General features: G+C 41.1%; 1 protein-coding gene and 1 pseudogene across 1 annotated transcript in view; one reads left to right on the forward strand and one right to left on the reverse strand.

Moving 5' to 3' along the window:
* The first annotated feature begins 7,694 nt into the window (after positions 1-7,694).
* On the forward strand, positions 7,695-16,710 carry LOC119877272 (annotated as a pseudogene).
* A 3,334-nt stretch (positions 16,711-20,044) lies between these two features.
* LOC106560064 overlaps positions 20,045-27,171 on the reverse strand; it is a 41,978-nt gene continuing 34,851 nt past the window's right edge. The window contains exon 4 of the transcript XR_005374326.1: positions 20,045-21,405. The gene's annotated coding sequence lies outside the window, so the exon portion shown is untranslated. The remainder of the gene's footprint in view (positions 21,406-27,171) is intronic.

Here is a 27,171-nt window from a genome sequence, read left to right on the forward strand (position 1 = left end):
TATCAAACTCCCACAGACATGTGGCGGGTGAAGAACTCAGACCTATCTCATCAAAGATAAGCCCTGTTTAATTGGGATCACCAGCCTCCTTGCCTTGGTCTCACCCCTCCCACCCACAATGTTAAACACTATGAAGTCCCTCCTTCGCCGTGCCCAGGCATAATTTTTTTGATTTAATAAAGAGCTAATCCTTTGGCCAGTGTACTCTATACAGCCCGCATGCTCTCTATTACTGAACACATACCTTTAACATCTCTAGCCTCCCTGGCAGCTGCCTTTGGTCTCTGCACCAAACCTGCATTTGTTGAATAACAATTACCAATCTTGCACTTATTGAATAACAATTCAGCAAGGCTCTCTGACCTCTACTACATGTGACACTTTTCCTTTTGGATCATCTTGTCCTTCGCTGCATCTTGTCCTTCCTTCTGCTAAAGCAGAGAAAAGCAGGTCTGTCAAAAGCCGAGGCCTGAACATCCTGAGCTAACTGCAGGAGATACGCTGCGCCCTAACATCCACTCACTTCCACCCTTTCCTCCCCTCCTCCTCTGAGCTGCCAGTCAAGAGAAGCAACTCCTTTAGTGCCTGCATGTTTCTACTTACAATAAATTAATTATAGTGAGTATTGCTTTTGTTAAAGTCAGTCTTAGCCGCACAGTTACAACTGAGTTTTGATGATGTGTCTTCATTTAAGAATGACAGCCTGTGATGGGCTGTTCTTATCACCTTGAAAGGGGCATAAGGAAAAATCAGGCATAACAGAAATGTTCCATAACTTGGTTAGGGTGGTGGTTAAACCTGAATATATACATATGTCAATGAACTCTACCTGCCATTGATGCACTTCATTGTATAAAAAGTTATCACCTTCAAAAAAGTGATGGTAAAAAGACAGGTATAGACAGACACATAGATGATACATGGATGGATGGATAGAGAGATGATAGATAGATAGATAGATAGATAGATAGATAGATAGATGATAGATGATATAGATAGATATAGATAAATAGATGGATGATAGATAGAGATAGATGATAGATGATAGATAGGTGATAGATGATAGATGATTGATAGATGATAGATGATAGAAATAGATAGATGATAGATAGATGATAGATGATTGATAGATGATTGATAGATGATAGATGATAGATGATAGATAAAATGAAGCATCAGCTGACTGCAAAACTAAACTTATCCAACTAACAAACCATTCCCAATTTTCTAATTTTATCCCCAGGATCAAGTTCCCAGGACTGAATATAATTTGCAGCCTTTATTTCATTCAGAAATTGTCAATGCAAAATTCTAAAAGACTGGCCTGACAGCCAAGCCCTGCCAACTGTTTGATCAGACAACATGAATTATTACCTTGACACAACTGTACAAAAGGCAAGCAACCTAATGTCCCCCAAATATACCGCTGCTGGAGGCAAGACATCTGGCTTCAGCAGAGAATTTCCAAGAATCCACATTCTCCACAGCTCTCCCTTTCCATGGCGTGGGAGGGACCCCAAAGCAAGGGGTAGGAAGTTCAAGAACATGCGAAGCAAATTCTCTATAGGCTGTTCATAGAGCAGAAAACATTCGTCTTCTTCCCTGTGCAAGGATATCCTGAAGGTGAGAGCCAAGCTAGACTCCCACTTATAAATCAAAATACCCCTTTTGTTTTTACCTAACAAAGAAGAGAAAGGCGAGAGAGCGAGGTTATAAGGTGTCATTCTTACCTAGTGGGACTATGAAAAGGAATGCCGCTGCTGACAAGTGCGCAAGGTACCTAAAGCACACGGCTTAGAAGCAACAGGGCGCACAATTAAGTACAATACGGGGAGAGCATGATTCTCCTCTGACAAGGTTGAATTGTTCAAACGAAGTCCTGGGGAGCACTGATATGAACACAGGAAAAATAAAGGAGAGCTAGAAGGGGATTCGGTTTCTAAATATCAGGTGTTACAGAGCAGAGGAAAAATACCCTAAAATAACTGAGTCTGATCAGCCCTTGATCATCCAAAGTAGTGGGAGAGAGGAATGCACATTAATTCCGAAATAGCAGGTAATTAAGAAACAATTTATCTTTAATTTTAGAAGGTAGTTACACACAGGGACTCCCACACCCACCCACCCACCCCTTCACGCTCCCCCGGCCTTAACATTCCTCACACTTCATCGTATGGCTCACAGCGTGGGTTCCCGCTGAAGGCAGGGGTGGGAAGAGCCGCAACAAAAGACGTGCATGCATGTTCTGTGAGAATGTTCGCTGTTTTCTGAGCGTAGATGGTGACAAATGACTTTAAAGTAGCTTAAAGAGAGAAGCGTCATTCATTAAAAATTATGTTCCTTTGCTCCTGAGCTAATACATGATAACATTTATTTTGCTTTCACAAGGCAGCAGCTTCCTGGCTGCGCATGAGGAGGCATTTCTGTATCAGCTGCACCAAGTCTTCATCAAGGCACTTCTTGACCATCTAAGGGACCGTCGCCTAACCAACCGAGTCAAGAGCGTCAATCTCATCAGGGACACTACATCCTTTCAAAGGTCTAAAAAAAAGGAGGGGGAGGGTGCCTGGGTGGCTCAGTCAGTTAGGCATCTGACTCTTGATTTTGGTTCAGGTCATCATTTCAGGGTGGTGAGATCGAGCCCCGGATCGAGCCCCACATGAAGCCGGTTTAAGATCCCCTCTGCCTCCTCCCAAGTGCATGCACACGCTCCCTCTATATTAAACACACGCACATTTCTGAATGTTAGCATGTAAATACTTAAATACTCCAGACATTTGGAAACATACACATGTCTTCCCAGGGACATGAAGTACCTGATACTACAGCGTGTACACACCCATGTGTGCCTGGCACAGCACAAAGCACTCTACGTACACCAACTCACAACCACTTCTTGAGGTAGGTACTATTACACCATCACATTAATAGACCAAAGAACTCTCGTTCATAGAGGATACACAGAGGCACAAAGTCCAGAGATGGAGCCAGAATTCAAACTCCAGTCTGTCTGAAACCTAAATCAACTCCATGCAACTGCAGAGAGCAAATCCAGATCTTCATGCCCAACAGGACACCTGTCTAACTGAGACGTAAGAACACTGAAACCCAGGGATGCCCGGGTGGCTCAGGGGTTCAGCATCTTCCCTCAGGGCGTGACCCTGGGGTCCTGGGATCGAGTCCCTCATCAGGCTCCCCACGGAGAGCCTGCTTCTCCCCTGACTGTGTTTCTACCTCTCTTTCTGTGTCTCTCATGAATAAATAAATAATTTTTTTTTTAAAGGAAAACTTTGGCCAAAAGAGGTTAAGTAACTAAGACCTGTCATGTAAGACTGTGGCTGGTGCCATATTTTTCTTCCCCAAATATAACCGGCTCAAAAGTGAGGAGTTCCAGTCTTTACCAGGCTGACGAATAAATGACACATGCATCACCACTGCACCAGCCAGCTAACGCAGAGGCCAACATAGCCAGGCCTGCAGTCTGACTCCAGAGACTCACATTCGACCCTCTCACTACAGAAGACTGGGTTCAAGGCCTGACTCCACCTAAGCTTATAATCTTGTATGCATCACCTAAAACACAGTCCTTCCTGAGGTATTTCCCATTGCACTGCCCATCCTGGGTCTTTCTGCCTGAACCTAGAGACGGGACCCTTCTGCAGACATCAGCAGCTCTAGGTCTCTGCGGTCACCATGGCAGGAAGACCTCCAGGAACAGAAGCTCATCACGTGGGGGATGTTAGATACCCCCACCGACTGCTCGTCGACACAGGCCGGAAGCAGTAGCTGTCAACCCTGACTGCACATTAGATTCATCAAGGGAGCTGCTAAAAATCAGCAATGCCCAGCCTCACTTCCCGACCAATTAAATGAGAATCTCCAGAGATGGGGTCTTGGCATTGGGATTTTTTTTTTAAGTTCCCCAGATTATTTTATTGAATCCAATGTTGAGAGGACCTGAGCTAAAACATGGGTCAAATCCATAGTTGAGCACTGGGATTTCACAGAAGCCAAATAATGAAGTAAACACTTTGAAATAATACTTCTCTGTGTACTATATTTCTGATTTTGAAAGTCCTAACTCCCAAATTAAATGCTAGCATGCTATTTATAGATTTACAAAGTGTACACATATATACACACCTATGTAGGCTGTAATATTACTATGTGAGAGCATTATTTTCACATTGCTACAGTCCCATACTCTATACATCAGATTTCCTCATAAAATCAACATCAACGTGTCGGCTGTACTTCCATCCGACCACCACACTGACGCACGCACACGCTCTACCTTCACGCTGCTGCGCTATGAGGCCAGAATCTCACCTTTGTATCTTTCTAAGATTGAAGAACATGAGAAGTTATTTGAGCTGCTGACAAACGAAAATGTCTAGACTCTAGTTACAGTCACATATTTGAACCAAGAAAATAAATGCCTTAAACCCTGCTGGTTTCCTATTGTCATTTAAATTGGAACATTTTAATTTTTATAGCAACTTCTGCTGGATTTTTATATAAGCTTGTGTTTAATAATTTTTCATGTGTCACATGAAGAATTTAACGTGCACAACTGAAAGACAAAAGGCAATGGTATTAAGATATTTAAAATAAGTTGAACATTCCTTCCACGTTTTTCTGGATGACTTACTACCATAAATTACACCTTTTTGCACTATGCCATTTGTTTCCCCCAACTGTTTCTATATGGTGCAATAATTACATGCTCTATTGAATTCAAAAGGGTTGTTGAAAGGTTAGGTGAACAGAGAAAATGAAAGGAAATGTAAAGGAAAGCTGCAGTTTGCTCTCTATTGGTACATAAATAAAGATAAGTGAACAGGGATTTCTTGGAAAGGAAGGAAGATACCATGATTCTGTTCAGATTATATTGTACGCAGACTCTATGTTAGAAGACATGCACCTAAGCCACCTGAAAAGCAGTGTAATTTTGTCGTGTCCGTTTTTCCTTGCATAAGCAATAGAGTATCACAAAATGATATCAGAAAATGTGCTCGAATACCATACTAGTCGCATGTAAGAACAAATGGGCAGTATTATATACTATAAAAACCAAAGATAAAAATAAAGACGATTGGATGGTCTGTCTTGGTAGAACTCTTAGCCATCTGAATACAAGCACATCCCTTATAATACTTAGTATCTTAGTGGTTTAAAGCTGAGAAGGCTGATAAAGCTTATCTAGTGCAAAAGCCAGGAGATGCCAACAAAACCTCAGGAACGGACACACACAGATTCAGCTTCTTTTTTATTTTTTTTTATTTTTTAATTTATTTATTTATTTTTTTTACAGATTCAGCTTCTAAATCACTCTCTGACCTCCACTGGTAAGGCAAAGAATGGATGTGCTTTCTTGCACTCTGCACATACTGTGCTTTGGGAACCACCTTCCAAGGTTGCCCTTGGTGCTTTTTTCCCCTGTATCTAAACCTGGCATATGGAAGGAGGTGCCGATGAGAATGGAGGAACACACCCACACATTATGATTTGCTCTGGACCTCAGCTCCCCTATGAAGAAGCCAGTATACTCCAAATGCATTTATGCTGAATTTCTAAATAGATTCCTGATAGAAAAAGAACTAAAATTATCTCATTGCCAAACAAAAGGTTTCTGCGTTGAAATGTGACAGCTCATTGCTCAAGCAGCTTGTTGCCAGAAGGATACACACCGTTTCCAGCAGAAAATTGGTTTCGGGAACTTGCCCAACAGCCCAGACACAAAATCGACTTCCCTGGCTCTTTCCAACAGACCAACACCACTGGGACTCACCCCTGGTCCGTTCAACAGAGCCTTGAATCTCCTTCAAATTTAAGAGCCCAAACTAGCTCAACCAGATTATTCCTCCAATGCCAAAGACTGGCATTGCTTTCTGGAGCGTTTCTATTTCTCCAGTGATTTTACTCCACAGAATCGCTCATGACTACAGACAGCACTCCTTAATTAAGCCCCAACAGGGCTGAATTTAAGCTATCACCTGAGAAAATATATTCCACCATTACTCAGGAATGCAGTTTGCCACTACTGGGCGTGAATCGCTTAGCTCTATTAAACATATAAGTTTCCCTACAGTTCTATGCCATTATTCGCCTTCATAAATGCACATGTGTCCTTCATAGTTAGCATTTGAATATAAATAGAGAAATTCACGATTTGGTAATGTTTTCAAAGATGGACACTCACATTTATTTTTGTTTTTTAAAACTGCACCACTAGATGCAAATTTAGCAACCATTAAGCAGACTCTTCTAGTTTTATTGATTTAAAAAAGGAGACTCAGAGAGGCCATCGGCTTTGTTCCAATCATGCAGCCTTCTAGAGCAGAACCAGCGCCCAAATCCAGCTCTGCTACTTCCTTATGCCTCCGTTCAATGAACAGAGGAAGCACATGACCAAACGGAAATGCAGATTCCCCCACGGAAAACACAATGTCTTTGCAGGTGACTCCTCGGCACCTGTCAGAAGCTGCCAAAGAAACGAGTCATCTTTCCATCTGAAGGGAACGAGACAACCTAAAAAATGAAAGACTCATGAGAGATCCCTGCTCCAGCCCCAGCCCCCCATAAAACTGTTACAGTTTTTTTTTTTTTTAGTTTTATAGACATATATTACTTTAAAGAAAATGTGAAAGGTAAACTCCATGTGTACAAGTTAAATAAATCAGGAGGCATGGTTTATTTGGAAAAAATGTATTTTTTTTTTGAAATCTTTGCTTTACTAAACTTTTCACTACAGTTTTCTCCGATATAATGACCTCCCTTATGATTAATAAATATTCTATTCAGGTGCAACTTTCTGGGCCATTTCTACTGCATTAGGCAAGGTACGCCTTTATACTATTGACTCCCCTGAATTTTGACTCCCTTTTTAATTGGAATTGGGAACACCACACAAAGTGTGAGATACCCATAAACAGTGGTGAGCTGATGCCAGCTCACGCATCCCACAAGGAGCTATCGTGGGCATCTCTGCCAACCCTGCACTCACTGGTTAGGGAATTTGGTGGTTGATCCTAATGGACAGGTGCAGGATGACACAGGGGAAGCATGAAGACAAACTTGTTTAGTTGCTTAGAACAAAAAATAAAGCATCACACAGAAAGGGCCCAGGGCTTTTATGGGAGTCCACATAGCCCGGACCCTGGGCCTGAGCAGCTTATCTCCCTGCACAGAAGAAGAAAAGGAAAGGACACCCCACTCCGGAAGGGAAGTTTAGGGAAACCATTCTAATGCCTCAGGTTCTACGCCAGGCTCAGCGCCCATGCCCAGTCAATGCACCCGAACCAACAGAGCAGTGATGGAGCCCAGGGGGAGCCCAGGCCGCAGCAGGCTGTGCATGCTGGAGCTCAGTGTCCACACACACACATCCAGAAAAGAGGAGTGACTTCGGCAGTCTCGCAACTACCATCTAGAAGCAAGAAAACCTGTGCAAATATATGCGAGAGGATAAACGGCCGTAGCAACAAGAAACAAAATGGCACTTTACACCTCTGGGCTGGCCTCAGGAGGAGTTGTATCTGTTAAGTGGAACTAAGAGATGAGAAAACATGAATAAAGCCAGCTGCTTTAGCCTAATCATCCCAGACCTGTCCTCCTAACAGGTAAATCCCATTCAGCCTGAATAAGTCCATCCAAAGCCGTCATGACAAAGCAAATAACCGAGTCAGAAAACACGCATGTCCGCCGCCCACCTGGGGGTCGTGCTGAGGGTTTCTGTGGATGGGAGCAATCACTGCGCTCGCAGCATGTTAATGACGGAATTAAACGAGGTTCGTTATTTTACTGTAGCAAAGAGTGGAAAGGATCTGTAATTAGCAGAGTCCTGATAAATTCCATATTACAACCTCAATCGGTGCTTATGTGGGGAAGGGCACATTTAGGGTCCATTTAGCATCGTCATATTCCTTAGGGGCTCCTTTGTGACCTTTATCCACCCAACCCATGGTGGGTAAGGGTGGCATGACTCTACCAAACACGACAATGGCCCATTTGCTATCCCCTGCTAAACACAACTGGCTTGCATTAATTAAAGACACAGCATGTGAGTCATCTAACATCCAAGGAATCTATGGCCAAGCCATCCAATTATTGTCCTAATGCTACTGTGCCTTTCCAAAATTCAGGGGACACACACGAACAAGAACAGGTCAAAATCATGAGAGTTATTCAAACCGACTTTGCAACTGGACCAGAGGACTGTACTTAGTCACGTACATGTGTGTGTAATACACTTGAATAGTGGATTTCATTCATGTAACCAAATATTTATTTTCTTCTAACCCAATTCCTGAGGTATGAATAAAAGCTCTGAGAAAGATTTGTTTATCTTCTCGTTATTAATATCTTTGGCTCTACTTTTATCATTGGGGGTTAATGAAAGTATTTGGGACAGTTTTTTAAATTTTACAAGATTTTTTTTAAAAATTTTTTACAAGGTTTATTGGTCCAGTGTTTTTTAGAAATTATTATCTAATACATTTTATGTTGAGTTAATGGTGAAATATTTTGGCATTAAGAACAAAAGGAATTTTGCCTAAGGCTTTTCTCATTTGCAAAATGAACTAAAAAACAAAGCCCAACATTCTTCTTATTCCATTATCCCATTATGGGCTCAATCGGCCAATAAAAAGTATCCAGCTGAGTACAGGAACTGGGGTCCAATCTTAATTTATTCAGTTTGAATCCTTCCAATTAATCACCTCAGTTCAATAATTTCCAAATCTTATTTCATCTTGTCCCAGACAGACCCAACCTAAATGATGGTTTTGGAAGAAAGTGGCTGTTCTATCAGTCCGTTGAGAAATTTCCACTAGAAGATAAAAGGCCCACAGATTGGATATGGAAATTTACAATTCCAAGAGAATTTATTGTGTCCTGCAATAATTTAGTTTTGCATCTGTGCCCCTTCTAGGCAGGATCCATCACCAGTCACCGAACAAAATACCAAATTCTCAAACTCTCTGCAAGTACCCTGCAATTCATTTGCGTCGATTGCTTTTCTTTTTTTGTTTTGTTTTGTTTTTCATTTTTATATTAATATTTTTTAAAATAACATTCACTGAAGACCATTTAGAAAGCATACAGAAGCAAAAATAGAATGAAATTACTGATATTTTCCTTCTACTTCTATGAGATTTTGTGGGCATTCTGTTCTTTACTATATCAGTCCTCCCTGTGTCTGCGTGTGCGTGTAAAATATTCCAGAGAGCCGAGAGTTGGAATAGCTTGACCACATTACTCACTTTAGCCACATTAACCTATTTCTATCCGTCACACCAAGACTGTAATCTGGTCTCTGTCTTAGAATATTTTGAGCTTGGAATCCTACCTTAAGCTCATGTTATTGGTTGCTTCCTACGCCCCACAAGTGTCAATGAACTTCTTGCCTGGATCCTGACCATTTTACTTCTAACGTCTCCAGAGGCTTCTAGCTAACACTTTGTTTCCACCTGTGAGACCTGTCAGGTGTGCCTTCCCCGCTGGACACCTGGCCCCTTTTTGGTATTACCTTCTACTCTGTTCTACGCTCCCCTATGGTCTTCAACTTCCAACCCCACCAGGGCTTCCTGCCTACATTCGCTTTCATTCCACTTGGATATCTTTGTCTCTTGCCTCTGAAGCCTAAGGAGATTTCCTACCCCTTTCTTTCTGAGCTCAGAGTGGGATCCCTTTTATAGAACAGTATCTTCAAGCAGGTACCTGCATATTCAACTAGGTCAAGCTTTATGCAGTTATAAAACAAGCATAACTTTCATTCTTTTTTCATAAGGATTTTATTTATTCATGATAGACACACAGAGAGAGGCAGAGACACAGGCAGAGGGAGAAGCAGGCTCCCTGCAGGGGACTCGATCCCAGGACCCCGGGGTCACACCCTGAGCCAAAGGCAGACGCTCACCGAGTCACCCAGGCATCCCTCGTAACTTTCATTCTTGGAAAGCAAAGCACAGATGCACATGCTCATCCCAGACAGGAAAGACTGCTGTATGATTTACACGTTCAGGGAGTAGTGATGACATCCTTCAACGTGATGTTCTGAGGTTGACCCTCTGGTCCTCTATTCTTACCCTGAGGCCATGCCCCAACTGCTTTCCCAACTCCAACACTAACAATTGCCATTATGGGGGAAGTTTGCGTTGTTTTTTTTTTTAGGAAAACAAATCAACATACAAACATAACCACGATTATCCGTTAGCTGTTATTGCTTCCTCCTGGTTGAATATCGCTACTTTAAACTCACAATCAAAGCTGTTGTGAAAAAATCTTAAGTCCTAAACTTGGACCTCTCAAAAGTTCCTATTTCTTCTCTGATCCTTCATGAAGCACTCGGCTACATTATTCAGAACACCCAAAGCAACAATCAGGAAAGAGTAAACAAGGCAGGAAACTTTCAACTGAAAGGCAAGAGGCAAAAGGTCCAGGCAGGCAGACCAACGGAGCACCGGCTACCATCCCCCTTCCTGTTTAAAGAGTCACTCCAGCAACGCTCTCCCCTCTCCTACATCTCTTCTCTCTAATGAGTCATTTCTAGCAACTTGAAACAAAGAGTGATGATTTCTGCTTCCCTCCTCCCCTTAACAACTCTCTACTTTCAAAACAACACCCCCCACACACACACACACACAGACTCAGATTACAAACTATTCAGTGCACATCTAGCTACTTGTAAGAATAAAAACAGTCAGGACTGGACATGAAGATTTATTATATGTTCCTTTCCTTCTCTTCTAGAGGACAAAATACACAGCTAGTTGGAAAATCATACTAAAGAAACAAAGTAAAAACCATATTGGGGACACCCACTCCCCACTCCCTACTGTAACCCCAAGGGGAGAGTGGATGCCGAAGAGCATCTCCCCAGAAGTGTGAGGGTGATTCTGGATGGAGAGGATTGCCGACCACTTCTGTAGTGAGTAGCAGACCTAGAAGTATGCCGATGCCGGGCGAGCCTGGGAAAAGGGTCAGCAGAGAGGAGAAGGAACAAGTAAACATCACCTCTGGTTTCCTAAGCAGCAAGTCTGAGGGACGGGGGATTTCTAGGTTTTTGTGAACTTAGAATAGGCACTTGAAAGTATCTAGTAAGATGATTCAGCTTGCTTTCCCCAAAGGAGGCCCACCCAAAGAATGAAGAGGACTCTACAGGCATCCTTGTGAGAGTGACATTGTATTTAAACCCTATGTGGCCATCCCTGACATACCACCGTGAAGCTCGGGGGTCAGGACAAGCTGGGAGTCCCACCACTTCCTTAAGATCATCCAACTTTTGGATGATTATTCAAAATGTTTCACTGTAGAGGCACACACTGTAGGTTTCAAGCAGATGCAGCATATTCATGTCCGTCCACGGGAAGGCTGTCATGCTGATGGGCAAGACCACCATGATGCACAAGGCCATTCAAGGGTATCTGGAGAGACTGCAGCCTCGCATTGGTGGAATGGGGGCTTTGTGCTCAGTAAGGAAGACCTTGCTGAGTTCAGGGACATGCTGCTGGCCAATAACGTGCCAGCTGGTGTCATATCATAGCCCTGTGTGAAGTCACTGTGCCAGCCCCGAACACTGGTCCGGGGCCCGAGAAGGCCTCCTTCTCCAGGCTTTACGCCGCCACTAAAATCTCTAGGGGCACCATTGAAATCCTTAGTGAATTGCAGCTGATAAAGACTACAGACAAAATGAGAGCCAGCAAAGCCACACTGCTGAACATGCTGAACATTTCCCCCCTCCTCCTTTGAGTCGATCATCCAGCATGTGGGTGGCAGCGGCAGCACCTACAACCCTGAAGTGCTTGACATCACAGAGGAAACTGCATTCTCACCTCCTGGAGGGCGTCCACGACGTTGTCAGCGTATGTCTACAGGCAGGTTATTGCCAACAGTGCCCCTTTCCATCATTAATAGATATGAGCAGGTCTGGCTTTGTCTGCAAAGGCTGGTGACACCTTCCCACTCACTAAAAGAGTCAAGGCCTTCCTGGCTGACCCATCTGCCTTTTTGGCTGCTGTCACCGTGGCCGCTGCCCCCACTGCCGCACCTGCCACTGCCGCAGTCGCAGCCTAGGCTGAAACAAAGGAAGAGTCGTAGGAGTTGGAGGATGATGCAGGATTGGTCTCTTTGGCTAATCATGGAAAAGCAATCAACTCAGCCAACTTTATTTGTGAAACAAGAAAACAAAGGCTTACTTCTCTTAAAAAAAAAAAAAAGAATGAAGAGGACCACATTAGCAAAAACTTGAAAAGAGGGGAGGGAAAGCAATGCTGCCTCTACAGGACCCCCTGCATTATGCTACAAAAGGTACCAGTTGGACACAGAATGTGTCATCCACCATGACACACAAAAGAGCCAATGTTGCATGTCCTCCGGTCTAGAGAGTCAGCTATGGACAACAATAGGTGGGCGGCACTGGCATCTGGGCAAAACCGATACTGAGGGAGTGGACCAGCCTTTCTGCGGCCACACCGTATGCTGTATAAATACTGCAACTCCCTCCCTTCCCTCCACTGCCAGGAATGGAATCTCGAGCCCAGTGAAACAGCAGCAGGACCATGAGTAGGGAAAAGAGAAGACTGGGAGATAGAGCTGGAACAGCTGAGATAATAATATGCAAATCTGACTGTGTATTTAGACAAAAGAAACATTTAAAATGCAGTTGACTAGAATACATAAAGGTTGAAGACTGTTTGCTACTGCCACGTGAGAATACTGGTTTAAGAAGGTGGTGGGGCAGCCCGGGTGGCGCAGCGGTTTAGCGCCGCCTTCGGCCCAGGGCGAGACCCTGGAGACCCGGGATCAAATCCCACGTTGGGCTCCCTAAGTGGAGCCTACTTCTCCCTATGCCTGTGTCTCTGCCTCTCTCTCTGTGTCTCTCATGAATTAAATAAATAAATAAATAAATAAATAAATAAATAAATAAATAAATAAATAAATAAAAATAAAGCCCACATCAGGGTCCGCGCTCAGTGTGGAGTCTACTCAGGACTCTCTCTCCCTCTCCCTGTTTACACAGGTGCTCTCCTCCTCCCCATCTAAAATAAATGAATGAATAAAATATTTCAAATAAACAAAAATGCAGGACTAAAAGTCTGTCATACAATCTGGCTTCAAAAATCAGAGAATTTTTTTAAATGGCTTGTACCAGCCAACTTTACATTTAAGGTATGAGTTTCTCTTAACAATGTAGAGGATGGTCTGTAAGTTACAAAACAAAACAAAGCAAAACCAAAAAAGCAAAAACAAAAACACCTCAGTTCTCAACAGAGTTTGCTTAAAAGGGCATCAGGCCCACGGAGGCTCATCTGCTTAGACCAAGACTCCTCGCGCTGTCTGCCCAATTACTAACACTTCCCTACTGTTTATTACAAAACCCTACCATAGTATCAAGGTTCTGTTGACAACATCAGGCTTTTTGTGCCCACAGATGTTTACATGCAGAAATGAAACATCTTAAAATTTCTTCTCATTTATTTATAAAGATATTTCTGCCACTAACAAAATCCAGTGTATATATCAAAATGCAAATGATAACATTTAGCCAAGTGTGTAATCTGAACAAAGAAAAAGAAGCTCTAGAGACACTGACAAGCCAAACTAACACCGGCATAAGGAATCTTAATATTTGTGCTTTTTGTATGACTCCCCAGTACAATTACAAAAGGGTTGAAAGATAACAAATTACTGAATCCCATTTTAAAATGAATTAGAATCTTAATCTCCGTTGTAACTTGCCAAGATTTCCAAGAAGATATTTAACTACACTCCCACTTGGCCTCATTAAATTTCATATAAATGTGTTTACCATCACAATTGTACAACTTCGAGAATATTGCCTTATAAATATTTTATCAACAAGAAGTACTAGAACTCCCCCACCCACTGACTATGAGAAAACAAAACTGTCTTTCTCAAGTTGGAGAGAAGAAAAATTTCCTTATATATCCACAAGTTTTGACAAATGTGGGGAATTTATCTTGAGTCATTATGAAGGGAAGCTTCTAGATTCCAATTGGAGAAACCTGTGAAGGACATTAGTTCCTCTTGAGCTTTGAGGATTGAAACCCGGCCTGTTATTTTCTGACCCCAATCTTCATAACCTCTAGATGATTCAGCTATTGTAAATTGAGAAGCTACAGTGATTCTGGATGTACAGAGATGTTAGAAACTGGACATATTTTATTCCTGTAGTTAAGAGCTTTAAAAAATAATGGTACCATCCTACTTTCCAACACACATGTAAAACCGTCAGTAACTGTCTTTATCTCAGTTTGCATTTCAGGATTTGAAAGTACTTGAGGGGCCCCTGGGTGGCCCAGGCGGTGAAGCGCCTGCCTTCGGCTCAGGTCATGATCTCAGGGTCCTGGGATCCAGCCCCCCATGGGCTCCCTGCTCAGCGGGGAGTCCGCTTCTCCCTCTGCCTCTGCTGCTCCCCATTCTCACACTCATTCTCTCACTCTCAAATAAGTGAAATTTAAAAAAAAAAAGTTATTGAGCTCATCATGGTGTTAACTTAGAGGAAAATGAGAAAGGGCCATTATTAATTCTTTTAAAAGATAATACTTGTCAGGACGCTTGAGCGGCTCAGTTGGTTAAGCAGCCGACTCTTGGTTTCAGCTCAGGTCATGATCTCAGGATTGTGAGATTGAGCCCAGCATCAGGCTCCAAGCCCCTCTCCCTCTGCCCCTCCTGCTCTCTCTCTCTCCTCTCTCTTTCTAAAATAAATAAATAAATCTCTTTTAAAAATAAAATAAAAATACTACCCATCTCTGCCCTACACTGAATTCTTTGAACCCTATTTCAAAGACTAAGTGAATGGTCCATAAGCAAATGGATAACCTGATGGCTACAAATCACTTTCTACCTCTAGAATCTTAAAAAAAAAAAAAAAAAAAGATAATGTTAATGGTTCAGAAAAAAAATAAAATAAAAATTGATGCTTGTTGAAGTGTGTTTTAAATCATTTTCAGAAATAACCAGCAGAATAATGGATCTAAATGTTTAAGCCAAATTAAATTGCCTACAAATGATCAGAAATCATGGTTGCCATGGTTTCGGGGGCCCAGAATATGGTGTATGGACTAAACAGTGCCTAGCAGCAAAAAATGCCTGTGTATTAAGTGCAAACCACAAAAAAATAATAATAATAATAATTATAGTGTTCTCAGGCATCTGAAATCTTTCAAAAATAACAATAATAATGATTAATAATAATTTTTTGAAAAAAAATAAATAAATAAAATAATTTTTTGAACTGTCAGCTGATCTTACCCACTAGTGCGACAACAATCACTTATCTCCATCCTGGGTTCTCAGGCTTATCGCTGCACCACAACCCCAACTCTCTGGCTGTTTAGCAGAGAAGGAAATGGCCTTATGATCATGATGAAGAAAGTCACATGTAGCCTCTGGTCTGACAGGTATTCTTTTTTTTTAAAGATTTTATTTTGAAGTAATCCCTGCCCCCAATATGGAGCTCGAACCCACAATCCTGAGGTCAAGACTCATATGCTCCACCAACCGGCCAGACACTACCTTACAGGTATGCTTAATGCTCAAAAAGAAGCTCTTGACTTGTTACAAGTTGCTTAAAGTTACTTTCCCCAAAAATCTGAAACTCTATGGTGCCTTTAATTTTTGTTTTAGTTTCTATTTTCACTAAAGCAGATCTGTGTTTTCCTTTATGTCCTCCATCCGACTCCAATATGGAGTTTTTATGGATTTCAAATCAGTCAGTGAATCAGTCAACAGTTATCAAGCAACACTATGTCAGACGCTAGTCAGACGCTGAGGTTACAAAATAAATTAGACAGTCTCTTGCCTTATAAGAGGTTGGTTTGTCAGTCCCATGATTAAACTGATTTATTTCTAATATTTCTAATATTATTTCTAATAAGTGTAGTAAAGCTATGGTAAAAATATGGACACCATATTCTGCACAGAATCAAAGAAAGTCAGGAATATTCCTTGAGTTATGTGTCAGTCAGTAGTGGGAATCGGCCAAGTGCCAGGGGAGCAGGAAAGAATTCCACTTAGAAGGACAGCAGAAATCTTGGCTTTATGTGTCCAAGGAATTGTAACACTAAAAGCCACTAGAGAGCACAATATGTCAGGTGAGGAATGGCAAGGAAGTAATTTGCAGCAATATGGGCAGAGCAAGATCCTAGATCTCTGTGTGTTAGCTGAGGTTAGCAGTATGGACTTTATTCTGGAGGTAATATGGAATCACTGAACAATTTTAAGTAGAAGAGCCATGTGGTCTGATTTGTCTTTCGGATAGATGCCTTTGGAGGACAAATCTGAAAGGAACAAAAGCGAAAACAGACCATTTGGGAGGCTATCTGTGATGGTTGATTTTATGGGTCAACTTGACTGGGTCATAAGGTGCCCAGATAGTTGGTCAAACAGTATTCTAGGTGTTTCTATGATGGTGTTTTGGGGTAAAATCAACATTTAAATGGGTGGACTTGGGTAAAGCAGATGACTTCCGTATTGTGTGTGGGCTACATCCAGTCAGTTGAAGGCCTGAATGGAATAAAAAGGCCAATCCTTCCTCAAGCAGGAGAGAATTCCCCAAGCAACTGCCTGTGGTCTTCCATCTGCAACATTGCTTCGTCCTACCTGATGGCCCCAGAACTAAAATACTGGCTCTTCCTAGGTCTCCTGCACCACCAGATGTTGGGCTTACCAGCCTCTGTAATGACATAATCCAACCCTTTCTAATAAGCCTAGCTAGCTAGCTATCCAAATATCTATCTTCTATTGGAGATCTATAGATACAGATGTACTTTCTGCACATACAATTCTATTTCTCTGGAGAACACTGACTAATACACTATTGTGGCTGAGAACCACATAGGAGGGGCTCAACTGGGAGTAGTGATAATAAAGCTGGAAATGAAAATGATTTAAGAAGGAAAATAAGTGGCTCTAATGACTAAAATGTGGGGGTTTCAGAGGAGGATAGGAGTCAAGGGTCATCACTTAGTTTATGTGCCCAGGTACATGACTGTACCACCAACTGAGGTAAAGATCCTAAAGGAGGTGAGGACTCAGGCGGGTACAAGTAGTTAGTACAAGACATGTTAAGTTTGAGGTGCCCTGAGCATCAGAGTTGGGAATAGGAGTACAGAGCTCCAATGAGAGTTTGAGGCTAGAAATGCAGATTTGCAAGGCATCTTCTATCATTTAGAACCACATACGAGACTAAATAAGATCACCCAAGGAAAGGATGAGTAAGGAGAAAAGTAGTAAGCCAGCAGCAGAACTTTGGGAAACACCCATATTTAATGGGTGGGCAAAGAAATTAGGTCACAGAGAGTTTATACAAGAAATGTCAAGAACCATAAAGAGTCAGAGTTTACCCAACTTGCAAAGTAACAATTTAGCCGGCCACAGCTTCAGGGGTGCTGGCAGGAGACATAAATTGGGTAGGTCAAGATCAAGGACTTTATCACTGACAATGGTAGAAGTAGGTCTTCTACTGTCATGTTCTTGCACCGGTCTCCCCAGTACCAATTCCCGCAGGGTGGTGCTATACTACATCTCTTCTTTCTCCCCTAAGAAAAGGGTTGAAGAGAGGAAAGAGCCGTTAAGAGTTGTGAGAAAAAGTCATTATAGGCAGTAAAGCTAGAAAAGCTGACCAAAGGGAATAGGCCCACTCCAAGATGATCAGAGTCACTTCCCGCCGCAGACCAGAGCCATGACATGCACCAAGCAAAGCGGTCACCTGTTGATTCTCTACACAAACAACCTGGTGGGTCTCGATCATTGAGAACCAACCAAAACCTAACCATCGCAAGAAGACAGCCTACATTTAGGTACAGCGGTATCGAGGGATGGTGATGAATCTTAACTAGGAAAATTAAAACTCTCACTTCCCTCCTTTACTAACTCACCGCATCCCCGAGCCACAGTTCAACAACATACTCCCATGGAGGGCAAATAAGCAAAAGATCAACTCTCTGTGTTGAGGAAAGCTCGTCATCAGATATTCTGAGGTCAGTGGTGCACGTTATTGCTGTGCGGAGGACCGACGTAAGCTTTCTTGGGCAAAGGGTTCTCTGGAAAAGTACTTACAAACTTGTTTGGGAGTTTCAAGCATGCTTTAACCCCACAAGTACCTTTAATTACTTAAGCATATGTGTTTTACGGTTCGCTAAGGAAGTTATGATCTCTGGATACAGCTTTATAAATTTGGGGTGTCTCAAAAACCTTACTGTGTTGCAAAATATGGCACCTCTATGGAGATCCAAACAGTTCAAAAAAAAAAAGGAAAAATTAAAAAATTTTAAAAATTTAAAAAAAAGGATGCCTCAAAAAGGAGAATCTAATTGTGGGTATACACCTCCCAAAATATATATTTTATATATCTGTACATACATATTTTTAATTACGTGAATTACATTTGTCTTTTTAAAACAATGTTAGTTATTAAGACAGCAAAGTCACTCACATACCCCTCGGACCAGTTTTCATACAAACATGCGGTATATAAAGAGATCACTCGTAGTTTCAAGGCTCCTGTGAAAGAACATAACCAGCCACACAAATCAATTTTAACAGTAGTTCCAACACCCGACACTTCAATTATGGGATTTTTACACTCACACAAGTCTTTCATGATCCCTTTATGCCTATGCTCCATAATGGATTTGCCCATCTCTCGAAACCCAGATCAGGATCTGCCTGCCCTGACATCACATCCCATTCACCACTCCCACCCTCACAGAGCTCAGCCCTCTCTACCGGAACGTTCCTAAGTCTGTCTATCGTTGTTCTTACAGTGCTGTGTGGTCATTCATTTGCTCAAGCACTTGTCTCCCCAACATTCTTTCTAGCAGGCTGAGACTATTATACGGCTCTGAAGGGGATGGGAGAGCAAGTACAGGATCATTTTCAAACTTAATAAGGCAAATCAAGACATTCCAGTGAAAAGGAGCCCTGCCATGAAAAAAAAAAAAAAGGTTTTAATTAGTTTTTGTTTTTGTTTTTTTTTTCCCTCCAATAGTCATCATTGTTCCCTCTTATCCTGCCCCACTTTAAATCTGTTTTTTGGGGATGCCTGGGTGGCTCAGCAGTTGAGCATCTGCCTTCGGCCCAGGGTGTGACGCTGGGGTCCCAGGATCGAGTCCGCCATCGGGCTCCCTGCATGGAGCCTACTTCTCCCTCTCCCTGGGTCTCTCTGACTCTCTCTCTCTGTGTCTCTCATGAATAGATAAAATCTTTAAAATAAATAAATAAATCTGTTTGTTGTTGTTGTTAATTTGTTTGGGATGGAATGCAAAGCAAACAAGCATTAAACACTATAACTGTATCCCAAGAGAAACGGAATAGAAGCTCAGGAATAGGACCATCCACTTTGAAAATATGGTGAGACCACTGATCAATTCAGTGGTACAGGCTGCCGGACATTCTGGGCCCCAGAATCAGTTGCCAATCCAGACCTCCCAGAATCAGGTAAAAAGGCCTCCTGTGTCTCAATGCAATTTCAGAGGCTTTGAGCAAAAACCGACAAACCCAATAACCACAGAATCACAAGTAAGAGGCTGATAGTCTGGAGGCAGAGGCAGAAAAATCTTAGAGGTTATTAAGGTCTTTGCTAATCAATCAAGAAAGAAAGAAAAAAAAACACATTGAATTCTTACTAATCATTCAATTCCTATCAATACATATCAATTTTTACTAGTCATTCGGGTTGGACACTTATTAGTCTACTTAAAATGTAAAATTAAAATTAGTTAAAATGTAGAACAAGACTGCACTTGTGGAGCAGGTAACAGTGTGAAGCAGCACATAATCGATGCTGAAACCAGAGAGACTGAATATACGTGGGATGGCCCCGTGCGCTGGCTCATCCAGGACTGTTCTGGTTTATGCCTTTTGTCCATTTGTATGATAAATGATATGGTCCAGTGTCGTTCATGAGCCAGGATCTCCCCCCTTTAGGGTAATAATACGCACTGTTAATTCTTTACTGGGATAGGAAGAGAAGTAAGCCACCATTTTTTGCCTTTGGAAATGACACCTCGTAATTCTACATTACAGGAATTTTCCTGGTTTTTATTTTGTTTTGTTTTGTTTTGTTTTGCGTTTGTTCTTCCATTAGAATCTAGATGCCGAAGCCTGATTACTTTGGTTTTGTCCAACCTTTTGAAGTAATCGGTGACACTCTTAGACAATACTCATGTCTCACACTTAAAAAACGACAAACCAGTATCTTGGAGCAAAGGCAGAGATGAAAACAAGGGAATTTTACTTTTCAGTTTAGTCTTTTCTGCAATGTTTTAATTTTTTTCCATGTGAATATAGCGTCTTTGTGTTAAAAGTAATAGTATTTGTTTTTTTTTTTTTAATTGTGTGACTGTGTTATCCTTGTAATAGAAATATTTAAGCAGCAAAGACAGAATGAGGCCTGCCATCCCCACAATCGCCGGCTTGCTGGGAAGGCCCCGCTCGCAGAGAGCTGGAGTGCAGGCAGGCCTGGCCTAAACTGGCCGACGCGCCCGCGACCTGGACAAGTTCTTAGGGACACTGACGAGCTGCTGGCAACATGTGCGGCGGGGGTGGAAATGCTTTTATAGACTCTGTTTGTTGTTGTTTTATATTCACTTTAAAGCCCTCAGGAAAGCAGGGGGAGGGATTAAAGGTTCATAATAAATTTTACAAGCCTGGGCAGTGAAGAAAAACTCCCGAGTGTTATGAGGTGTTAAATAAATCGAGTTGGCTCAACTTTCTGCCCCATTGTCGTGATGGCCTTTACACTTCTCACAATGTGGAGACAATTAGGTGTTAGCCTGGCTTGGAAAGATAAATGTCCAGCTTCCAGACAAGAGTGCTGATTTAGCATGTGTTCTGTGGGCCACAAAATTATTGTTCTAATCAATCCTGGCTTTCATGTTTGCACAAATGCGTATCAGTAAGAATAAAGATAGAAAGTGATGGAAAACTTAATTCCAAATGCGAATACTTCTATTTTCTCCCTCAATATTGAAGTTTTTCGGCAGGGATGGTCATAAAAAGACTCCAGAGGCAGTAAAGGACTGATACAGCTATTTTCAAGTGTCACTAAGAAGCTAGTGTTCTGTGTGTTTCAGACTCAATAATGGATACAAAATCATAGTGTAAAATCATTTACCTATTTTGCTATAGAAGTTGGTTTACCCACATGGACTTCTCCACTACCCATTATAACTCTCCTCATTACCTTAGAATTTTATGCATTACGGAGAAGTTGACAGCAGTAACTAAAGCAGCAGTCATCTTCTGCGCGTGGGATCTTTGCAGTTCCAGCAAAGCCAGTTTGTTAAAGACAAAACACCACTGGCAGCCTCGTGGTACATATCCTTAAACCTTTGAAAGTCTGCAAATCTGTGAATACCACTATCCAATACAGTTGCTCTCCTACGAAAAAAGAAAATAGAAGCAATTTAAGCAACCCGAGACTTTCATTTTTGTCAAGGAGAGGGGCAGCAGGGCTGGTCTGGATGTTTTCTCCATCACCAATACAGTTCCAGTCAAAATCTTTCCCACAAAGGACTAAGTTATTTAAATAGTTATTTGTTGTGTTATCTTATTTTTTTTAATTTTTATTTATTTATGATAGTCACAGAGAGAGAGAGAGAGAGGCAGAGACACAGGCAGAGGGAGAAGCAGGCTCCATGCACCGGGAGCCCGACGCGGGATTCGATCCCGGGTCTCCAGGATCGCGCCCTGGGCCAAAGGCAGGCGCCAAACCGCTGCGCCACCCAGGGATCCCTCTTATTTATTTTTTAAAAAAAGTAGAAATCAATAAATCAAGTAAATTCAAAACTGGCTATTGGAGAAGACCAATAAAATAGACAAACCTTGGTAAGTTTAAATAAAATAAGAAAAACACACAAATAACAACATTTAGACAGGATCAAGAAAGATAAGATATATATAAGGAATATTATTTTTATTTCAGGATAATATAGTACAACTTTGTACCAATAAATTTGAAAATCTGGATATAAGAAGTGATCACCTAGGAAAATATTAACAAAATTAACTCAAGAAGACTTATTAAACTACATAGACCAATAAATGTGGAAGAAATCTTTTTAAGTAGTAAAAGATCTGTCCAATGGTAAGGATGCTGGCCCAGGATTCTTTTTATAAGAAAGCATTACCAACTCCTCAAGGAACAAATAATTTATATTTTATATGAACCATGTAACATTTTTCCCCAGGAATATAAGAATGGCCAACATAGAAAATTCAGGCAGAAAATCTACTGATGCAAATTACTACATTAACAGATTAAAGGAGAAAAGAAAAATGACCCTTTCTTTAAAAGTGCTTGATTAATTCAACATTAATTCTCAAATTTTAAGATACCTTATTGAGCAAGGAATAGAAGGAAATTTCTTAAATTTGATAAATGCCTTATAGCAGCAATTGATAGAAATCCTCACACTGAATGATGAAATTGAAGAAACATTCACATTAAAGTTGTTCTTCTTCTGCAATTCTACAGTGTTCTGTGTAACCTTTCCAAGGTTAATGACTTGTCATGAGTCTTTGTTTTGAACAATTATCGTACTTTATATGATTGAAGATGTACAGCCTAAGTCTATGAGGACCACAGATAGAGAAATTCCTTGGGAGAATGAAAACAACAAATATATTTCCAAAAGAAATATTCAGAGTATCTAAATCTTGTGAAGATTGTTTTTTTATAAACCTGCTGAAGAAGCTCTAAATGTAATTCTCTGCTATAAAGTCATTGCAAAATTAAAGAAAACACATTTCCCTACATATATTGCTTGACAGGGGTATGAGTCAAATGATAATCAGTACAGTAAGAGGCATTTTAATGGCTCAAGTTCTATAGCAGCTCAGGTTAACTACAACATAAATTTATCTCAACAGACCTAATTCAGGGGAAATGGCATTACAGTAAGTGAATGGATCGTAAGCTCCACAGGCACTGTGCTTGGAATGGTTTTCATTGCTAACAGAGAACGCTGACTGCATTTGTTTTCATAAAAGTCTGTGACTTGTATACAAGTAGAAGGGCATTTTTTCAGTTCATCACTTTTATCTGCTTTGGGATCTAGACTAAAGGCTATAGACTCAAAGAAAGACAACTGGGACTTTCTGGGTCTTTGTGACACAGCATCTCTGAAATAAGTGCTACAAAAAGAAATACACAACAAAATAAATATAAATATTGGATTATAATCCATAGTATAAAGTAAATACCCAGGGGTCAATACTGATATAAATAAATTATTGAATAAATAAATGAGAAGGGAAAAGACAAATCTACCATGCAGAAGAATTTCAAATAATTTTTATAGATACTCTACCCTCAGATGTGGAGCCTAACTCCCATCTGCTACGTGTGGGCTACAGAAGTGACTTCCTTGGAATAAGTACAGTAAGAAAAAGAGAGACTGGGTTACCCAGGTGATAAAGGTCAACATTACCAGTGATTAGGTTTGCTGATACTACATACCCTTCCTACAGGGTGATGAGAATGGCACCTTACTCTGAGGTCTTCCTTCCAAGAACTTATAACCCCAGTCTGATCATAAGAAAAACATCAGATAAATCCCAATTCAGAGATATCTAAAAAATACCTGACCACTACCCCTCAAAACTATCAAGGTCATCAAAAATACAGGAAGTCTATGAAACCATCATAGTCAAGAGAAGCCTGAGGACATGTGATGTCTAAATGTAATGTAGTTCCTGGACAGGATCTTTTTCAACAGAAAAAGAACACAAGGTAAAAATGAAGAAAATCTGACAAAGAACATATCAACAATGGTTCCAAAATTATGACAAACATACCATACTAATGTACGATGTTAGTAGGGCAAACTAGGTATGGGGTTATGCGGTTATGGGAACACTGTACTATCTTTACAGTTTTTCTATAAATCTAAAATACACTAAAATCAAAGTTTATTTTAAAGCAACACAAAAAGAAAATACAGAGAATTGACCTATCTTCTTTTATATTCATTTCTGTAACAGCACCCAGTATATGAAATGATAAAGTAGAGCCATGGCACTCACAAGTTTAATACTAATTAGATATATGGTTAATAAATTAGCTGGGTACAGAATTTTAAATTGGATATCATTTTCTATCAGTTTTGAAGATTTTTCTCCATTGTCTTCCAGCTTCCAGCACTGCTGCTGTGATACTGACATCATTCTCATCTTTTTCTAAACACTCTATAAATTTGTAGAGTGCTCTTACTGTCCTGCTGTCCTGAGATTTCATGTTGGTGAGCCATTTTGCAAGGAACTATATGAATCCTTCATGAAAAATTCATGCCCTTCCATTCTGGGTAATTTTTGTATATTAGTTTGTTGATTATCTCCCCTCCATTTCCTCTATTGTCTCAGCTAGAATTCCTATTATTTTAGACTTTAGGTTTTCTGACCTGTTGACCTAATTTTATCTTATTTCTCTTATTTTCCATGTTTCTTTTCCTTTTCCTCCACTTTTGAAAAATTTCCTCAGCTTGATATTTCCACCACTGAGGTTTGGAGGGAATTTTGGGGGTTTGGGGGAATTTTTGGTTTGGGGGATTTTTCTCATGTTTAGTGTTGTTTTTTTTTTTCCTAATGGTTATTCCATTATTGCTTCCTATGTGATATCTTCTATTCTCTGACATTTTAATTGATAGTTTTTAAAACGTGATCTTATTTCTGAATGATCTGGTGTTTTACGTTTATTTGTGTCTCTCAATTTTTCATGTGAGAGGCTTTCTTCTGATGCCTACCTTGTCTCACACATCTATGAGTGGCATGTTAAAAGCTGATTAGAAACTGGAATATTATTCAGACTTTTAAAAGGAGTAAATTGGGACACCTGGGGGGCTCAGCAGTTGAGCGTCTGCCCGGGGTCCTGGGATCAAGTCCCACGTCAGGCTCCCTACAGGGAGCCTGCTTCTCCCTCTGCCTGTGTCTCTGCCTCTCTCTCTCTCTCTCTCTGTGTCTCTCATGAATAAATAATAAAATCTTTAAAAAAAAGAAAAATTGTAAATCTTGGGGCACCTGGGTGGCTCAGTTGGTTGACTGTCCTACTCTTGATTTTGGCTCATGACATCAAGGTTGTGAGATCAAACCCCACGCTGGGCTCCATGCTGGGTGTGGAGCCTGCTTGGGATTCTCTATCTGTCTCTAATTTAAAAAAAGGAAGAGGGATCCCTGGGTGGCGCAGAGGTTTGGCGCCTGCCTTTGGCCCAGGGCGCGATCCTGGAGACCCGGGATTGAATCCCACATCGGGCTCCCGGTGCATGGAGCCTGCTTCTCCCTCTGCCTGTGTCTCTGCCTCTCTCTCTCTCTCTCTCTCTCTCTCTCTATCATAAATAAATAAAAATTTTTAAAAAAAAGGAAGAAATCTCGTCACATGCTACAAAATGAATGAATTCTGAGGACGTCATGTTAAGTGGAATAAGCCAGTCACAATAAGATAATACTATTTCACTCCATTTTTAAGAAGTGTCTAAAGTAGTCAGACCCACAGAGACAGAGCATGATGGTTGCCAGGGGTGGGGGCAGGGGACGTGGGAGTTGTTGTTCAAAGGATATACTTAGTTTTTCCAGGTGAAAAAGTTCTGGAGATCTACTGAACAATCTCTATGTGAATATACTTAATGCTGCTGAGCTACACATTTAAAAATCGTGAAGACAGGAAATTGTATGTTTTTTACCACCATTAAAAACCATAAAAAATTTTTTAAATGTTGATTAGAAGCTCTGAGCACAAAATTGGAGCTAGTTTGCATGGGCTTCAGTTCTGATGAAGCAAACTATTTCAGTAAAGAATCCCCGATGGTATCACTAAGACTTTCCTCTTGGACAGCCATGGGCTGCTTTGATCCCCAGAGAACAATCACCTGAATGCCTCACCTACAGGATATGGGCCAGCTGCCAGCTTGTGAGGTGTGCAGGTAAAGACAATCAGTGGCTTCACAATTGAGTATCAAACTTTAACTCTTTCCCCTGCTTTCAGGATGGCTTCTGTCCTCAAATGTACATGAAATCCTCCAGTGACTTTCTACGTCACCTGCTCCAGAGAGCATATCTTCAGTCTTCAGGATGTGAAAGGAGCAAGCCATCAGACAGCTCTGCAGAGGTGAATGTAGACCTGGGGAGCCTACTGCTTCAAAATCAGACCATTCTCCTTTCACTTACTCAGGTATCAGCTCTTGTTGATTCAACAGTGTAAATCAATTTATTATGACTCCACTTCTTCCATTGCCAGCTTGGGATTCGGTTATCTTAAGTCTGCTCAGTCAATCACCACGTTTCCGTCTGCTTATCAGTTTCCCAAATTCTGTTGTTCCTCTCTTGCTCTCTTGTCCTCACATTCTTATGACTTAAAAAAAAAAAAATTACTGTTGTAGAAAGGTTTGGGTTTTGACAAAGGAGTGGTAGCTGTTGTACATCTTCAATCCACCATCTTTACCCACAGAAAGTGGTTTGTTTTCTATAGTTTTAGATTCAATTTCTTGTGTCAGAGATGATGTAGTAGGAAGAGCAGGAGATTTAAGTTGACCTGAGATTTAGATTTATACTTTGGGCCCGGCACTTTCTTGTTGTGTGACTATAAGTTAACTAACTTTTCTTATTCACAGTTTTTTCCGTTTATAAAATGAAAGTGCTAAGACATGGACTTATTTGAGGATAATGTGAAAAAAAATATGAAAGGCATATGTAAAATAATATATGCAAAGCTTATGTGAAACAAGACTTGTCTAATAAATATTAAGTCTTTTTTCTTGTGCAAGATAAGTTGTTCAATTTACCCTCTGCTAGCAATTGTAACATTCGGATAATAACCTCATCCTGAGCTTACTCTCTATAACGATGCCTCAAATCACCTACTAGCTATCCTCTCCTGGCTGACCTTGTCAATCCAAGGCCCTTGCCCTGATTATGACTTTCAGTCTCAGCTAGGTGCTATGTCATTTCGTTGGAATAAGTGCAATTTTTTTGTATTTTTTATAAAAATGAATGTTTTATCAGGGCACCTGGGTGGCTCAGTGGTTGAGCATCTGCCTTTAGCTCACGTGGTGACCCCAGGGTCCTAGGATCGAGTCCTGCATTGGGCTCCCCCCATGGAGCCTGCTTCTTCTTCTGCCTGTGTCTCTGCCTCTGTGTGTGTGTGTGTGTCTTTCA

The sequence above is a fragment of the Canis lupus genome, chromosome 19 (genome assembly GCF_011100685.1).
Source record: "Canis lupus familiaris isolate Mischka breed German Shepherd chromosome 19, alternate assembly UU_Cfam_GSD_1.0, whole genome shotgun sequence".
NCBI classification, from domain to species: Eukaryota; Metazoa; Chordata; class Mammalia; order Carnivora; family Canidae; genus Canis; species Canis lupus.